We start from the raw sequence: 17,449 nt of genomic DNA on the forward strand, positions 1-17,449 counted from the left end.
AGGGAAATAATACAAACAACATTTCAGTTCACTTCTTCATTTGGTTTCTGCAGTATAGTTAATTGTGCATTTTATTTTTGATTAATGACAAATATTCTAATTATTAATACATTTAAATGGGAGACTTCAGAAATACATCCATTAAAAACACAAAAGAAAGTATCCATGGAAACCATCTTGTCCTGTGCTCTAAACAGTCATCTGCGGCCAGTCACTTGACAACAGCAGTGAATTCATGCCCAACCTCTATTTTCCTGATCTTCCCTTAAGTACTTCACTACTAACCCAGGGGGGGCCACTCCAAATGGTACAACTTCATTCTTGGCCAAGAGCTCCAGCACAAGGGCAATTCTTAGCAAGTGGTTCAAGATCACTCCCAAGCAGCTAGGCTCAGATCATTTGGGCTTCATACCATCTGTGGAGAAACTCTTAAAAAAGGCTTAGAATCTGATTGGAGTTTTGTTTCAAAAATGTAAAGTAGCTAAGCAGAATGTCTTAGCATTTCTAATGGTAAACTAATCAAAAGGACGACTAGTCCACAGAACCCTCAGAACTAACTGACCATGTCGGGGAATGCCAGGCAACTAACAACCAGTTCTTCATGATCAAAATTTATCAGCATTGCAATGTTGTTGAGCAGACCCCCGAGCTTGTATAGAGCTGTGGTGATCCCCCAATCTAAAGTGAGGTGGAGCCACCAGCATAACTGCTGTTAACTCGTAGGATTCAAATAGATGCTGGTATCAAAAGTATGAAGGCACTGATCTGGCACGTTAACTCTGCTTCTCTCTCCACAGATGCTGCCAGACCTGCTGAGGATTTCCAGCACTTTCTGTTTTTATTTCAGATTTCCAGCATCCTCAGTATTTTGCTTTTATACTAAGGTAGAAATGTGATGGGTTTTATGCTGTCAAAAGTGGGGGGGGTGGGGGTGCAGGAAGAACAAAAGGGAATGTCTATGATAGGGTAGTGGGCGTGAGAGATTAAATAGCCATTTAGTACAGAACTTGAGTATTGCTGAAAATAGAGACATGTTGTCAAAGCTTTTCGTCTTGTACATATGCTGCCTGACCTGCTGAGTATTTCCAGCATTTTCTGTTTTTGTGCTAATGCCCTTTCAAAGAGCCAGCACAGGCACAAATGGCCAAATAGCCTTCTTCTGTGTTGTAAGTTTCTACGATACAACTCCTTCATAACAAATAATTGCTATTTCACCAAACTATAAAAAAGGATCAGAATTTTTTTTTTTGGAGTACAAACTGTTAAAGTAAATGTAGCCAGTACATGAACAAACATTTAAATGTAGTCAGTATAAACTTAAATAGAAGATAAATGCAAACTTGATGTACAATTAACTGACATTATTCTCGACAGGTCTACCCCTTAAGCTTTATATACTGAAATGAAAGCTCGCTGGTGTATACAAGCCTCAACATGCTGATCAGTACAGGAACATTTGCTAACATAACTAGGTATTCCAGATAGACAGGATTTTTGCTGGTACTGCATGCGAGGGCAACACAAACAATGTCAATGACTTCAACATTCATTATTGATTTTGTTTTTAAAGCCTTCCTATTGAATTGTTTTTTGTTGAAGTAGATAAATTATAATATTAATTATTCATAAAAGTAGCATAAAGTTCTAGAAGTGGAATTGGAATAAAACAAAACAGAATTTTTGTGTTCACATTTTTAGACAGAATAAAACATTTAGTTCAAATTTATTAATATTCTTCTTCTAACAGGCTAAGCCATAGAAACAGGAAGGTCCAAGGTTCAATTTCTGGTCTCAGCAAGTTGCAATCACTAGAGTGTTATAGGGAAACAGCATGTCTCACTACACCTCAGCTAAGAAGAGTAGTGAAATAGCTATAGCCAAGATTTCGAGCCTTCAGATAAGAAAGAAAATAGCAACAAAAAAACTGATTTGAAAATTCTGCTTTCGGCCCTCCAATTTTTTTAAAACTTTCCATGGGGTATGAAAGGTCTCCATATAGCAGCATTCCTCCCTTTCCAAATGAGATGGTCAATATTCAACTCTGCCAGCATTTTCAAGGTAACAGTCTTGTGGGATGGTTGTTTTTAATAAAGGCTTCCACCATACAATGCATGAGCACTAATGCTGCGACTCAACTCCAAGTTGTAATATTAACCCTTTTATCAAAAATCTGAAAAATAATCCCACTCACATTCTCTTCATTCTATTTTTAATCCATCAAGTTTAACTACTAATGTTTCCTATATCTTTTCTCCTCTCCTGAACTCCTCATTCATAGTTTGCATTATGTTTTGGAGTTAAAATCAATTTTTAAAAACAGTATGCTTTCATTGGCCAAAATCTTGCTGAGGCCATTTTTCATCCAAACACATGAACGCGACTGTATCTGGCATGTTAAAAACACAAATAGACTTCTGATATACAAGTATATTCACTGGTGACAAATACAAATATATGCACACAAAAAAGCTTTACTTCTAGTTTTAAAACGAGTTGCAATACAGAAACTCAAAAAAAAACCCCAAAATAACCTGGACTAGTGTGTAGTTTTGGTCTCCTTACCCAAGGAAGGGCATACTTTCCCCTAGAGGGAGTGTAACAAAGGTTCACTACTCCTTCCTGGAATGTGTACGGTACTGTATTCCATGCACGGTGTTGGTGACCAGAGGTCTCAAATATTAGCTATAGAATTTGATTTTACTGGTACCAATTGGATTTGTACACAAGCTTTGTGGAAAGTAGTGGGAAATGGATTTGATTGGAGGGAATATGGCAGGAATACCACATGATTAAGTAATGGGAATTAGCATGAAACTAAAGCTTTGTACTGTCCAGATACGTCTCTCGAGAACAGAGTTGTGTGCATATACATGGAATTATCAAGTGTTTACTGGAGCCAATAATATGTCAATAAAATCTTCAGTAATTCAGCACCTTCACTTCCAATATAAAGGCTGAAAATGTTTCAATGTATAGTACATGAAGGGATAGTTTAAGTTCAACTTCAACAACCCACAGCTAATTTTTTTCAACTCAAGCAACTTTGCTCCCTCCCTCATTTTTGTGAGGATTTTTAAAAAAATAATTGAGACATACCTTTCAAACTGATTCACTAAAATATCTTGCTTTAGCCCCTGTAGATCAGGGTCATATTGTGTTTCTTAGATCGTTTCTGTTCTTGGATCTTGTAGTTCACTCCAGTCACCTGTAAAGAGAAGGCCCCTTTATTAAAAAAAATGCAACTCCAACTCATGTCCAAATTCTAACAGAACAGTGTTCAGTGCTGCAGCACAGAATTAATTGTACACTCATCCTAAAATTGCTTGCAGCTTCCAATATCCCTTTATATCCTTAATTTAATGAATCATTGGAGCAGCACCTCGTCATTAATAGACATCTCAGATTACTATCTGTAGTCAAACACAATTTTAAGACAGTACAAACACACTGGTAACAGTGGTGGATCCTGTATACCTTCCATTCCTTTTGTATCAGATTAAAACATTTTCAAAAGGTGAAATGGACAGAACAGAGAATGAGACGAAACCAGTTCTCCCAAATGCTGGTGGTAAGGAATTTTTCCTCTGATTATTTTTTGGGCATCTCATCTAACACTCCCCATTTTGAAAAATCCAGTTCTGTTCTGGTCTTAACTTCATCTGGAATGCAGACTTGCTGGCTGCTAAAATTTAAAGACAATACAACTATTGTTGTAGTTATTAACTAGCCCAGTACTAACAATAGATCATGAGCTATGTGAGGGTATAGTTAGATTGTTAAAGAGCCAGGGGGAGAAGAATATAGATCTCCATACATGTACTCAGACATAAATGGAGTGGTGCTGTGGAGCCTGCCTTAAAGATTTTGAAATAAAATAGACAGAATAAGCCAGCTTTTGTTTGTCCCCAACCATATGACTGTACAGTGAATCAACTGTTTCCCAATCCAATCCCTTCACCAAAAAGTTAGCAAATTTCAGCTGAAGTTGCATTGAAATTCGTTTGAAGTGAACACACCGCTTGTAGAAACTTACTCATCTCAAACAACTCCGCTTTTGGTATCAACATACCCATCAGTCATGGCAACACACCCCACTGTGCAGTATAATTGCAACATCGTCTGCAGATTTGCAATATTTTTATACAGCACTGTGTTGAGGTTGGATAAAAGTTGATCAGGATGTCATCACTATTCAGTATGTACTTGTAAAATTTGATAGACCTGACAAAGCTTTAAGCATTTGAAAGATCTATTCTACCATTATCTCAATCATTTTTCAAGACAAAACTGATCAAGAAAGAAGAGGAGAATGTACATTTATAATTTACTGCCCCATCACAACAGCAACCTGGATTTGAATTCAGTATGGAAATGGTGAGGGCACAAGTCTTCTGTCTTTGCACTAAGTCAGTCAATCAGGTAGTATAACCAGTTTAAAATGGGTGCAAACCCCATTGCAAACCTACAAGCTATCTGCCAATCTCATTTTTCTTACAACACAACTTAATAAAATTTGATGGATGCAGAGGCAAGAGGGAGAAAAAGGGACTAAAAAGAGAAAAAAAATGAAAAAAATAACAAACTTGCATTTATAAAACACCTTTCACATCATCCCAAACCGCTTTACAGCCAATGGAGCACCTTTAAAATGAAGTCAGCATTGTAACGCAGCAAATTTTCATAGCAAGGCCTCATAAACAGAAAGATAAATGATCAGATAATCAGTTTTGGTGGTGGTTAAGGATTAAATGTTGGCTAGGGCACCTGAAGAACTTGCGCTTCTTCAAAATGTGCCACTGAATCTTTTACATCCAATTGAAGGGGATAAAATGCCTTAACATCTCATCCAAAAGGTGCGATATGCTTAGGACTACAATGAAGCGTCATGTTGAACTCATGTTAAGAAGTAATAGTACTATCAAAGAGCTTTAAAAAGGCAGCAGAGTCAAACCATTTTCTACAATTTGATACAATACTGCAATTGCTCAATGCCAACTTCCTAAAAAAGAAATTTTGAAGGTTAAACATAGTGGACAGTAAACATTAAAGCCCAGAAGATTTATGGGGCAGTGGCAGCACGGACACAAAATTGGGTAAGGGACAGAAAGCAGAGAGTAGTGGCAAACACTTGTACTTCAGGCTGGCGGGCAACATACAGTGGTGTCCCTTGGGATTGGTATCAGGACCACTGTCCTTTCCAATATATATTAAATGACCTGGACTTAGGTATAGGAGACATAATTTAAAAGTTTTCCAAAACTTGGAAATTAATAAAACAGGTGACGAGGATAGTAGCAGACTTCAGGATAATATCAATAGACTGGTGAAATTAGAGCACACGCGAAAGATGACATTTAGTGTAGATAAGTGTGCCGTGATAAATTATAGAAGAATGGAGAGAGGCAATATAAATTGAATGACAAAAAGTTAAAGGGTTGCAGGAACAGAGGTCTAGTAGTTCACAAACAAATCTTTGAAGTTGGCAGGACAAGTTGATAAAGCATACAGGACCTTGGCTTTATAAAGAGAGGCAGAAAGTACAGAACACAAGAAATAGGAGAAGTAGACCATATGGCCCACCGAACCTGCTCCGTCGTTCAATACGATCATGGCTGCTCTTGGGCTTCAACTCCACTTTCCTGCCCATTCCCCATATCCCTTGATTTCCTGTGAGACCAAAAATCTATCGATCCCAGCCTTAAATGTGTTCAATGATGAGGCATCCACAACCCTCTGGGGTAGAGAATTCCAAAGATTCATAACCCTTTGAGTGAAGTAATTTCTCATCTCAGTCCTGAATGATTGACCCCTTATCCTGAGACGGTGTCCCCACGTTCTAGATTTCCTGACCAGTGGAAACAATCTCTCAGCTTCTATCCTATCAAGCCCTTTGAGTATCTCGTCTGTCTCAATTAGATCACCTCTCATTCTTCTAAACTCGAGAATATAGGCCCAATTTACTCAGCTTCTCATCATAGGACAACCCCCTCATCCCAGGGACCAATCTAGTAAATCTTCACTGCACTGCCTCCAGTACAAGTATATCCTTTCTTAAATGTGGAGACCAAAACTGCACACAGTCTTCCAGGTGCGGTCTCAACAAAGCCCTGTACAATTTTAGTAAGAGTTCTTTATTCCTGTACTCCAATCCCCTTGCAATAAAAGCCAACATGCCATTTGCCTTCCTAATAGCCTGCTGCACCTGCACGTTAACGTTGTGCATTTCGTGTAAGAGTACCCTCAGGTCTCTCTGAACAACATTTACCAGTTTCACACCTTTTAAAAAATATTCTGCTTTTCTATTTTTACGACCAAAGTGAACTTCACACTTCCCTACATTATACTCCATCTGCCATCTTGTTGCCCACTCACTTAACCTGTCTATATCTCTTTGCAGCCTCTCTACATCCTCCCCGCAGCTTATCTTTCCACCGAGCTTTCTATCAACAAACTTAGATACATTACTCTGCCTCTTCATCCAAGTCATTAATATAGAGTGCAAATATCTGAGGCCCCAGCACTGATCCTTGTGGCACCCCACTATTCTCTGCCTGCCAACTTGAAAATGCCCCATTTATGCCCACTCTCTGCTTCCTGTCCGTTAACCAATCCTCTATCCATGCTAATATATTACCCCCAACACCATGAGCCCTTATCTTGCCTGTTAATCTTTTATGTGGCACCTTCTCAAGTGCCTTTTGAAAATCCAGGTCTACTACATCTACTGGTTCCCCTTTATCTACCTTACTAGTTACATCCTCAGAAAACTAATAAATTTGTCAAGCAGGATCTCCCTTTAGTAAAACCACGCTGACTTGGAAAAGCATAGCATGATTAGAACAAGTGCGATGTTAAGACTTCTTTAATAATAGTTTCCAGCATCTTCCCAACAACTGGTGTTTGGCTAACGGGCCTGTAGTTGCCTGTTTTCTCTCTAACTCCTTTCTTGAAAAGCAATGTAACATTTGCCAACTTCCAACCTGACAGGACCATTCTTGAATCTAAGGAATTCTGGAAAATCATAGCCAGCACATCCACTATCTCTGAAACCATATCTTTTAGAACCCTAGGGTGTAGGCCATCTGATCCCAGACACTTGTCAGATTTTAGTCCCTCAAATTTCTCCAATATTTTTTCTCGACTGATATTAATATCCTTAATTTCCTCACTCTTTTTAGCCCCTAGGTTACTGCCCACTTCTGATATGGAACTTGTCTCTTCTACTGTGAAGACAGACACAAGATATTTGTTAAATGACACTGCCATTTCCTCATTCCCCTGGATGATTTCTCCTGTCTCTGCCTCTAAGGGACCAACATCAACTTTAGTTACTCTCTTCCTTTTTATGTATTTACAAAAGCTCTTACAATCTGTATTTATATTGCTGGCTAGTTTACTCAAATTTTATTTTTTCCCTTATCAGCTTTTTGGTGGCCCTTTTCTGGTTTCTAAAATACTCCCAATCTTCAGACTTTATTTTTTGCAACATTGTAAGCCTCTTCTTTTAGTCTAATACTCTCCTTAACTTCCTGAGTGAGTCATGGATGGGTCCTTCTGGATGAGTTTTTGCTTTTGAACAGAATGTACTTTTGTTGGGCCCTTTGAATTGTTTCTTCAAATGTTTCCCACTGTTCATTTACCGCCATACCTTCCAGTCTATTTACCCAATTAACCTTAGCCAGTTCTCCCCTCATACCTTCGTAATTGGCTTTGTTTAAGTTTAAGATTCTTGTTTGTGATTGGAATGTGTCCCTTTCAAACTTAACATGCAGGGAGGCGGTGGCGTAGTGGTATTGTCACTGGACTAGTAACCCAACGACTCTGGGGACATGGGTTCGAATCTTACCACAGAAGGTGGAATTTGAATTTAATTAATAAATCTGGAATTAAAAAGCTAGTCTAATGATGGCCACAAAACCATTGTTGATTGTTGTAAAATCCCATCTGGTTCACGAATGTCATTTAGGGAAGGAAATATGCTGTCCTTACCTGGTCTGGCCGACATGTGACTCCAGACCCACAGCAATGTCAAGCAACAGCCTTACATAGTCATACTCACCGAATCATACCTGACAATGTCCCAGACACTGCCATCACTGTCCCCGGGTATGTCCTGTCCCACCAGCAGGACAGAGCCAGCAGAGGTGGTGACACAGTGGTATTACAGTCAGGAGGGAGATGCACTGGGAGTCCTCAACATCGACTCTGGGCCCCATGAAGTCTCATGGCATCAGGTCAAACATGGGCAAGGAAACCTCCTGCTGATTACCACCAACCACCCTCGCTCAGCTGATGAGCCAGTGCTCCTCCATGTTGAGCACTACTTGGAGGAAGCAAGGGGCGCAGAATGTGCTCTGAGTGGGGGACTTCAATGTCTGTCACCAAGAGTGGCTCGGTAGCACCACTACTGACTGAGCTGGCCGAGTCCTAAAGGACATAGCTGCTAGACTACGGCAGGTAGTGCGGGAACAAACAAGAGGAAAAAACATACTTGACCGCGTCCTCACCAATCTGCCTGCCGCAGATACATCTGTTCATGACAGCATTGGTAGCAGTGACCACCGCACAGTCCTTGTGGAGACGAAGTCCCGCCTTCACATTGAAGATACTGTCCGTCGTGTTGTGTGGCACTACCACCATACTAAACGGGATAGGTTTCGAACAGATCTGGCAATGCAAAATTGGGCATCCATGAGGCGCTGTGGGCCATCAGCAGCAGCAGAATTGTACTCAACCACAATCTATAACCTCATGGCTCAGCATATCCCCACTCTACCATTACCATCAAGCCAGGAGACCAACCTTGGTTCAATGAAGAATGCAAGAGGGCATGCCAGGAGCAGCACCAGGCATACCAAACTGTGTAAACAGCATTCAATAGACAGAGCTAAGTGATCCCATAACCAACGGATCAGATCTAAGCACTGCAGTCCTGCCACATCCAGCCATGAACGGTGGAGGACAATTAAACAACTAGCTGGAGGAGGTGGCTCCACAAATATCCCCATTCTCAATGATGGGGGAACCCCAGCACATCAGTGCGAAAGATAAGGCTGAAGCATTTGCAACAATCTTCAACCAGAAGTGCCAAGTTGATGATCCATCTCAGCCTCCTCCTGAAGTCCCCAGCATCACAGATGCCAGACTTCAGCCAATTCGATTCACGCCGCATGGTATCAAGCAAAGACTGAAGGCACTGGATACTACAAAGTGTATGGACCCTGACAACATTCCGGCAACATGGACAACATGGGCAGCACTGCGGCGCAGTGGTTAGCACTGCAGCCTCACAGCTCCAGGGACCCGGGTTCAATTCTGGGTACGGACTGTGCGGAGTTTGCAAGTTCTTACTGTGACCGTATGGGTTTTCGCTGGGTGCTCCGGTTTCCTCCCACCGCCAAAGACTTGCACGTGATAGGTAAATTGGCCATTGTAAATTGCCCCTAGTGTAGGTAGGTGATAAGGAATATGGGATTACTGTAGGGTTAGTATAAATGGGTGGTTCTTGGTCGGCACAGACTCGGTGGGCCGAAGGGCCTGTTTCAGTGCTGTATCTATAAATAAAAAACAAATTAAAAAAAAAAAGTACTGAAGACCTGTGCTCCAGAACATGCCGCGCCCCTAGCCAAACTGTTACAGTACAGCTACAACACTGGCATCTACCTGGCAATGCGGAAAATTGCCCAGGTATGTCTTGTACACAAAAAGCAGGACAAGTCCAACCCGGCCATTTACCGCCCCATCAGTCTACTCTCAATCATTAGTAAAGTGATGGAAGATGTCATCAAGCAGCACTTGCTTAGCAGTAACCTGCTCAGTGATGCTCAGTTTGGGTTCCGCCAGGGCCACTCAGCTCCTGGCCATGGTTTAAACATGGACAAAAGAACTGAACTCAAGAGGTGAGGTGAGAGTGACTGCCCTTGACATCAAGGCAGCATTTGACTGAGTATGGCATCAAGGAGCCCTAACAAAACTGAAGTCAATGGGAATCAGGGGGAAAACTATCCTCTGGTTGGAGTCATACCTAGCACAAAGGAAGACGAGTGTGGTTGTTGGAGGTCAATCATCTGAGCTCCAGGACATCACTGCAGGAGTTCCTCAGGGTAGCGTCCAAGGCCCAACCACCTTCAGCTGCTTCATCAATGACCTTCCGTCAATCATAAGGTCAGAAGTAAGGATGTTCGCTGACGATCACGCAATGTTCAGCACCAATCGCAACTCCTCAGATACTGAAGCAGTCCATGCAGAAATGCAGCAAGACCTGGACAATATCCACGCTTGGGTTGATAAGTGGCAAGTAACATTCATGCCACACAAGTACCGGGCAATGACCATCTCCAACAAGAGAGAATCTAACCATCTCCCCATGACATTCAATGGCATTACCATCGCTGAATCACCCACTATCAACATCCTAGGGGCTACCATTACCAGAAAATGAACTGGAGTAGCCATATAATACTTCATATAAATACAGTGGCTACAAGAGCAGCTCAGAGGCTAGGAATCCTGCAGCGAGTAACTCATCTCTTGACTCCGCAACGCCTGTCCACCATCTACAAGGCACAAGTCAGGAGTGTGATGGAATACTCTCCACTTGCCTGGATGGGTGCAGCTCCAACAACACTCAAGAAGCTCCACACCATCCAGGACAAAGCAGCCTGCTTGATTGTTTTTGGATGGGGTGCCATTCACTCCCTCCACCACTGACAGACAGTGGCTGCAGTGTGTATCATCTGCAAGATGCACTGCAGCAATGCACCAAGGCTCCTTCGATAGCACCTTCCAAACCCGGGACCTCTACCAACTAGAAGGAGAAGGGCAGCAAATGCATGGGACCACCACCGGCAAGTTCCCCTCCAAGTCACACAACATCCCGACTTGGAACTATATCGCCGTTCCTTCACTGTTGCTGAGTCAAAATCCTGGAACTCCCTTCCTAACAGCATTGTGGGTATACCTACCTCACATAGACTGCAGCGGTTCAAGAAGGCAGCTCACCACCACCTTCTCAAGGGCAATTAGGGATGGGCAATAAATGCTGGCTTAGCCAGCGACGCTCACATCCCATGAATGAATTTTAAAAATGACTATTTCCCAGTGGACCTTTTACTATGACATTGCTTATTAAGCCTGTTTCATTACACAATACGAGATCCAAGATAGCTTTATCCCTAGTTGGTTCTACAATGTATTGCTCCAAGCAACTGTCATGAAAACATTCTACAAATTCATCTTCTGGATCACTGTTGCCAATTTGATTGTCCCAGCAAGAAAATTATGCGAAACCTTTATATATCATTGGTTAGGCCTAAGCCATTGTGCCCGCTTTTGGGCACCTCACTTTTGGAAGGATATCAAGACCTTGGACGGTGCTGAGGAAATTTACGAGAATGATACCAGAGATGAAGAACTTCAGTTACGTGAAAAGACTAGAGACGTTGGGATTGTTGTCCTTAAAGCAAATGTGATTAACGGGTGATCTAATAGGTGTTTTACATGATTAGTGGTTCTAGTAAAGTAGATGAGGAGAAACAGTTTACCGGCAAAAGGATTGATAACCAGAGGAGACAAATTGAAGACAACTGGCAAAAGTACCAAAGGGAAAAACAAAATTTTTCTTTTTGTGCACTGAGTTATGAGCTGGAATGCAGTAACTGAAAGGATGCTGGAAGTAGATTCAATCATAACTTTCAAAACGGAATTGGATATGCACTTGTGAAGGCAAAATGTGCAGGGTTATGGGTTAAGAACTGGGAGGAACAACTATTTGGATATCTCTTTCAAAGAGCCAGCCCAGACATAATGGCCTCCTCTTGTGATGCAGGATATGAGTCTTTCATTACTGCACAACAATCGAATTAGTTATCTGCAATAAGAATATTTTTAAGTGTTAACCATTTAGATGCAAACCATCAGCTTGCCTAGGACATTATTTAAATGACAATTCTTCAAAATAGGAAGCTGGAAACACAACTTTCTTGAATTTAAAAGCAAAATACAGAGGATGCTGAAAATCTGGAATAAAACTGAAAATGCAGTAAATACTCAGGTCAGGCAACATGATTGGAAAGAAAAAGTGTTAATAGTTCAAGTTAATGGGCTTTTATTGGAACTGGAAAAAGTTAAAGTAACAAGTTTTAAGCAAATACGAAGACAGACAAAGTGGGGGGAGTGCGGAGGGAAGGAAGGGGAAAAACGAAAGGGAAGGTTGGTGATACAGTGGAAGGTGGGAGGGATTAAATGACCAAAAAAGATGGTGGTGCAGGCAAGAGTAGATGGTAATGGGACAAGATAAAGTCTATAGATGTTAATGGCAATAGCAGAATTATAAATGACTGCCGTCCAAACAAATGGTGGCAGAGGCTATCATCCAGGGTCCCAAACACTCCTTCCAGTTGAAACAGTAGTTTACTTGTACTTTTCAATTTGGTATATTGTATTCAATGCAGTCTCCTCTACACTGGGGAGACGGCATTGCGGAACTCCATTTAGTCCGTGCGAACCGAGCTTCTGGTCGCCTGTCATTTTAATTATCTGCCACATTACCACTCTGACACCTCTGTCCTCCATCTCCTACACAATTCCAATGAAGCTCAATGCAGGCTCGAGGAACAGCTCAACGTCTTTTGAGTAAGCACTTTAGATCTTTCTGCACTCACTGGAGTTCAGCAATTTCAGATCATAGCCACTGCCCTCATTTGTTTTTTGGACAGCTGCTGTTGGTGCCAATTCTGCTGTTGGCATTTACACAGAGACCCAGCTTTTGTTTCTTGTTGCATTACCATCTGATTTTACTATGCACATTATACCTTTTCTCATTTAATCTCTTCTGCCTTCCACCCTACCACAGATTTTCCCTTTTATTCTCCATCACACCCCCTTTACCATGCCTTTGAACCGGTTTAAAACCCACTACATCCTTCTTTCCAATCTCTCCAATTATGTTGCTGACATGCTGAGTATTTCCAGCACTTTTTCTTTTTTAATTTTTTGAATTTTAGTGTATGCTCCCCTGACCAATATTCTAAACAAAAAGGCAAGAACTCGCTAAGAATAGGAAACGTGTTCAGTAGAATTCCAGAAGAAATTCCTGACCCATATTAAAAATTGCAGACACTTCGATTGCAAGAACTTTCCTGGCTGAAAAAAAGATTGCAGCTGTTTAAAAACTTAGCTGAAGTCCAGAATTCATGGGTTATCTTCAAATGTCTTTAGCTAATAAATTCAATACACTGCTGCGAGCAATCCCAACCTAAAATAGGAACTTAAATTTGCAAAGACACAAATTTGATGAATACCTTCCAATCCAGTTACTCACTAATCCTATTCCAAGAAGAGAAACAAGACATTATCTTTAGAAACACAGCAATCTATATAAAACAGCACAAAATTATAATATAACCTATCACATCTCGCTCAGGAATCCCAGGTTGCTAGCATATATATCAATTTTTTCTACAGATCTATTCAAAATGCTTGACAGTAATAGCTCATGCATGAGAGTTTAAGAATTAAGGGCTGAGGGCTGGACATGCTTTTAATAAATGGTAGAATTATTGCAGAATGTGACATATGAAGCAAGATAGAACTAACTGTGTAATGTGTGTTGCAGAGCCAAAGTTGTATTCCAGCTACGTTTAAGACCTTAGGAAAGCACTTCTACAATCCTCTGGCATGCTGCCTAAATAATCTGAGAAGGAATCATAGCCCTGTAATTCTTTTCAAGTATTAATCCAATTCTCTTTTGAATGTTACTATTGAACTAGCTTCCACCACACTTTCAGGCAGTGCATTTCATATTACAACTCGCTGCATAAAGTAGTGTTTCATGTCACCTCTGGTTTCTTTTGCCAATTACCTTAAATCTGTCCCCTTTGGTTACCGACCCTTGTTATTAGATACGGATTCTCCTTATTTACTCTATCAAAACTATTCAAGATCTTGAACACCTCTGTAAAATCTTCTCTGCTCCAAGGAAACCACCACCAGCTTCTTCAGTCTTTCCACATAACTGGAGTCCCTCACCCTGGTACCATTCTAATAATTTCTTCTGCATCCTCTCCAAGGTCTTGACATCCTTCCTAAAACATTGTACAGAACTGAACAAATACTCCAGCTGAGGCTCAGCAGAACCTCCTTGTTTTTGCACTCTATTCATAAAGCCGAAGATCCCATATGCTTCATCAGCCTTCTCACCTTGATCTGCCACCTTCAAACATTTGTGTACGTAACCCCCAGGTCTCTATTCCTGCACCCCCTTTAAAATTGTACCATCTGGTTCATATAGCCTCTCTTCATTCTTCCCACCAAAATGTATCACTTCACGGTTGCGTTAAATTTCATTTGCCACGTGTCTGCCCATTTCCCAGTCTGTTTTATGTTCTTCTGAAGTCTGTTACCATCTTCTTCATTGTTTACATTTGAGTTTCAGATCATGCAAAAAATTTAAAATTTTGCCCTGTATATTTAAGCCCACGTAATTAATATATAAAAAGCAGTGGTCCTAATACTAACTCCTGGGAAACACCACTGTCTACTTCTCCCCTGTCTGAAAAACAGCTATTCACCACTAAACTCTGCTTTCTATCCCTTAGCCAATTTTGTATCCAAAACGCCACTGTCCCTATAATCCCTTGGGTTTTAATTTTGCTAACAAGTCTATTATGCAGCACCATATCAAACACCTTTTGAAAGTGCAACATCAACTGCACTACCCTCATCAACCCCCTCCGTTATTTCATTGAAGAACTCAATCAAGTTCGTCAAACATGATTTGCCACTAAATCTGTGCTGACTGCTTCATCCCTCTGCAGGGCTATAATGTTTTCTTTGATCAATAGTGCCATACTCTCTCTCCGTCTTCCTGCTATCTTTCCTGAATACCTTGAGGCTAGGAATGTCAAGTTCTCAATCTTTCCCTTATCTGAGTCAGGTCTGTTATTGCCGCTATATCATAGTCTCATGTGGCAGCTTGTGCCTGCAGATCACCAAGTTTATCAGGCTCCACACACTTGCATGCGCGCGCACTCTAAACCCATCTTTAACTGCTTCGGATTTTCCCTGTCTGTTCCCTCCTATTTTTAAACTGTTCTTTACTCTAGGGCTATTTGTTTCTCCCAGTCGCCTCTGCAGCTTGTTTCTCATCAAATGTTTCACCCTAGTGCCCATCCCCCTTGGCACCAGTTAACCTTCTCACAAGGACATTGATCTCAGCTCTGCCTACCATGAACAGATCCTTCCTGCCTCAGGAATCTGAAGCCCTCCCTTCTGCACCAGCTACCCAGCCACTCATTAACCTGTTTAATCCTACTATTTGTATACCCACTAACATACAGCACTGTGAGTAATCCAGAGATTACTATCTTGGAGGTCCTGCTTTTTAACTTTCTACATTCTGAAACTGACTCTAGGACCTCAATCCTTTTCCTTCCTAATTCATTGGTTTTCACATAGACCATGACTTCTAGATGTTCCCTTCTCCCTTGCCCCCACCCCTCCAACAAAATGTCCTACACCCTCTAAGTGATGCCTTCTACCCAGGTACCAGGGAGGAGATACCATATGGCATCTCATCAGTGGTAACAGAAATTCAGTTCTATTCCCTGGCTACTGAATCCCATAAGCCCAGTGCATTTCCAAAGTTTGCTGTGCCCCCTTATGCAGTCATTTGTCCCACAATGCCTTGGATGTACTCTAGACTGCATTCCCCCAAGATGACATCACCTTCACTGGTATTCAGCACTGAAAACCGGTTTGAGCGTGCCTCATTCCTACAGAATTGCTACACTGCCTGCCTCTTCCTATTCTGCTAGATGACCACCCACTTACTGTCCTTGTGAACTCTCTATAGTCACAGGATGTTCACCTCCTGGAACATGCAATGCAGGAAATTCTCTGCCTCCCATATACCCTGTCATGACTCCAGTCATTTATGAAGCTCAGAAACTCTAAGCTCAAGTTGGAACAACTGGAGACACTTCCTGCACAAATGGTTATCCAGAACATGAAGCATCCTGGATTTCCCACAAGGCACAGGAATTTCACACAACAGGTCTCAGCCGTCCCATTACTGATTTTCAAAAAAAACCTTTAGAACCAATTGATTACTCTGATCATTTATATATTTACTATTTATATATATTTACTGTTACCCCTTGGTTTAAAGCACTTGGCACGTTCTCCACCACTACCACCTCATCCTGCCGCACTCAATTCCCATTGCCTGTCCCAGTCTTGTATAGGAAGCTGTTTAGCAAATACTCCCAACTCTGTGCACAGAGTATGACTATCTTAAACCTTTCCTGTTGGCAAAACGTATTTAAAATTCTGAGGTCTGATGTCTCAAACTCATGCAAGTGCTGAAAATCTTTGCTGGAGACTTTTACAGGTACCCTCTTAACTGGGTTGTGGCTGAGTAATACACCAGTGACTAATTGCTGAAAGCCCAACACTACAGACAAGGTTTCTTGGCACAAACAGGAATAGGCCCTTCAGCCCCTCAAGATTGATCAATCACATCTTGGATGATCTGTACTTCAATTCCATTTACCCGCCTTAGCTACATATCTCTTGATACTCTTACCCTAACAAAAATCTATCTCACTGACATGACAGCCCCAATTGTTTCAGCATCCACATTTTTAGGAGTGATAATTCCATATTCCTACCACTTTTTGTGGAAAAGGTACTTCCCAATTTCCCTCCTAAATGGTCTAGCTCTAATTTTAAGATAATGCCCCTCTTCCTTGATTGCTCCAGCTAAGGAAATAGTTTCTTCATATCCGCCCTATCAAATTGGTTTAATATTTTGAAATAAACCGCTCAAGCTTAGAATCATTAAGGCACAGAAAGAGGCCATTCAGCCCATCGAGTCCTTGGTGGCTCTGTAGAACAATCCAAATCATTTTCTATACTAGAGGGAATGCAAGCCACGTTTATGCAACCTACCCGCAGAATTTAGCCCTCAATATGTCTGTGGAAGAACTATATTTTCTTATTTGCATGCTTAGCCCAATAAAGAAAGCACTGTACTGTTGCACTCACTTCGGCAGCACATATACTAAAAAAAATTGGAATACAGAGCAGATTAGCATGCTCCTACGCAAGGATGGCAGGCAAATTCGTGAAGCGTTCCATATTCTGGATACTAATGACATCAAGGGATATGAGGATAGCGTGGGAAAGTGGCATTGAGGTAGATGACCAGCCATGATCTACCTGAATGGCTGGGCAGGCTCGACAGGCTGAGTGACCTACTCCTGTTCCTATGTTCTTTGTAACAAAGGCTCATCAGTCCTACTACGTTGAACCTTGGGGAAGCATTGGGGGCGGCAGGGAAAGAAGAGAAATTGGATGATTGTAAACACAACATCCTTGTATAACTACAAGGACACCTAACTTACTTGAGGAAAAAGGGGAAAGATTTCTACACAGCAAACTGCATGAC

General features: G+C 41.4%; 1 protein-coding gene and 1 non-coding gene across 3 annotated transcripts in view; one reads left to right on the forward strand and one right to left on the reverse strand.

The window, feature by feature from the left end:
• Positions 1–17,449, reverse strand: part of taok3a (TAO kinase 3a) — a 184,487-nt gene that overhangs the window by 140,044 nt on the left and 26,994 nt on the right. For both annotated transcript variants that reach the window (XM_068055185.1, XM_068055184.1), the window contains exon 2: positions 3,097–3,205. The gene's annotated coding sequence lies outside the window, so the exon portion shown is untranslated. The remainder of the gene's footprint in view (positions 1–3,096; positions 3,206–17,449) is intronic.
• On the forward strand, positions 17,039–17,145 carry LOC137383065 (U6 spliceosomal RNA). The gene has a single exon (XR_010977342.1). It is a non-coding gene; the product is annotated as a U6 spliceosomal RNA (small nuclear RNA).

This window comes from Heterodontus francisci, chromosome 23 (genome assembly GCF_036365525.1).
Source record: "Heterodontus francisci isolate sHetFra1 chromosome 23, sHetFra1.hap1, whole genome shotgun sequence".
NCBI lineage: Eukaryota > Metazoa > Chordata > Chondrichthyes > Heterodontiformes > Heterodontidae > Heterodontus > Heterodontus francisci.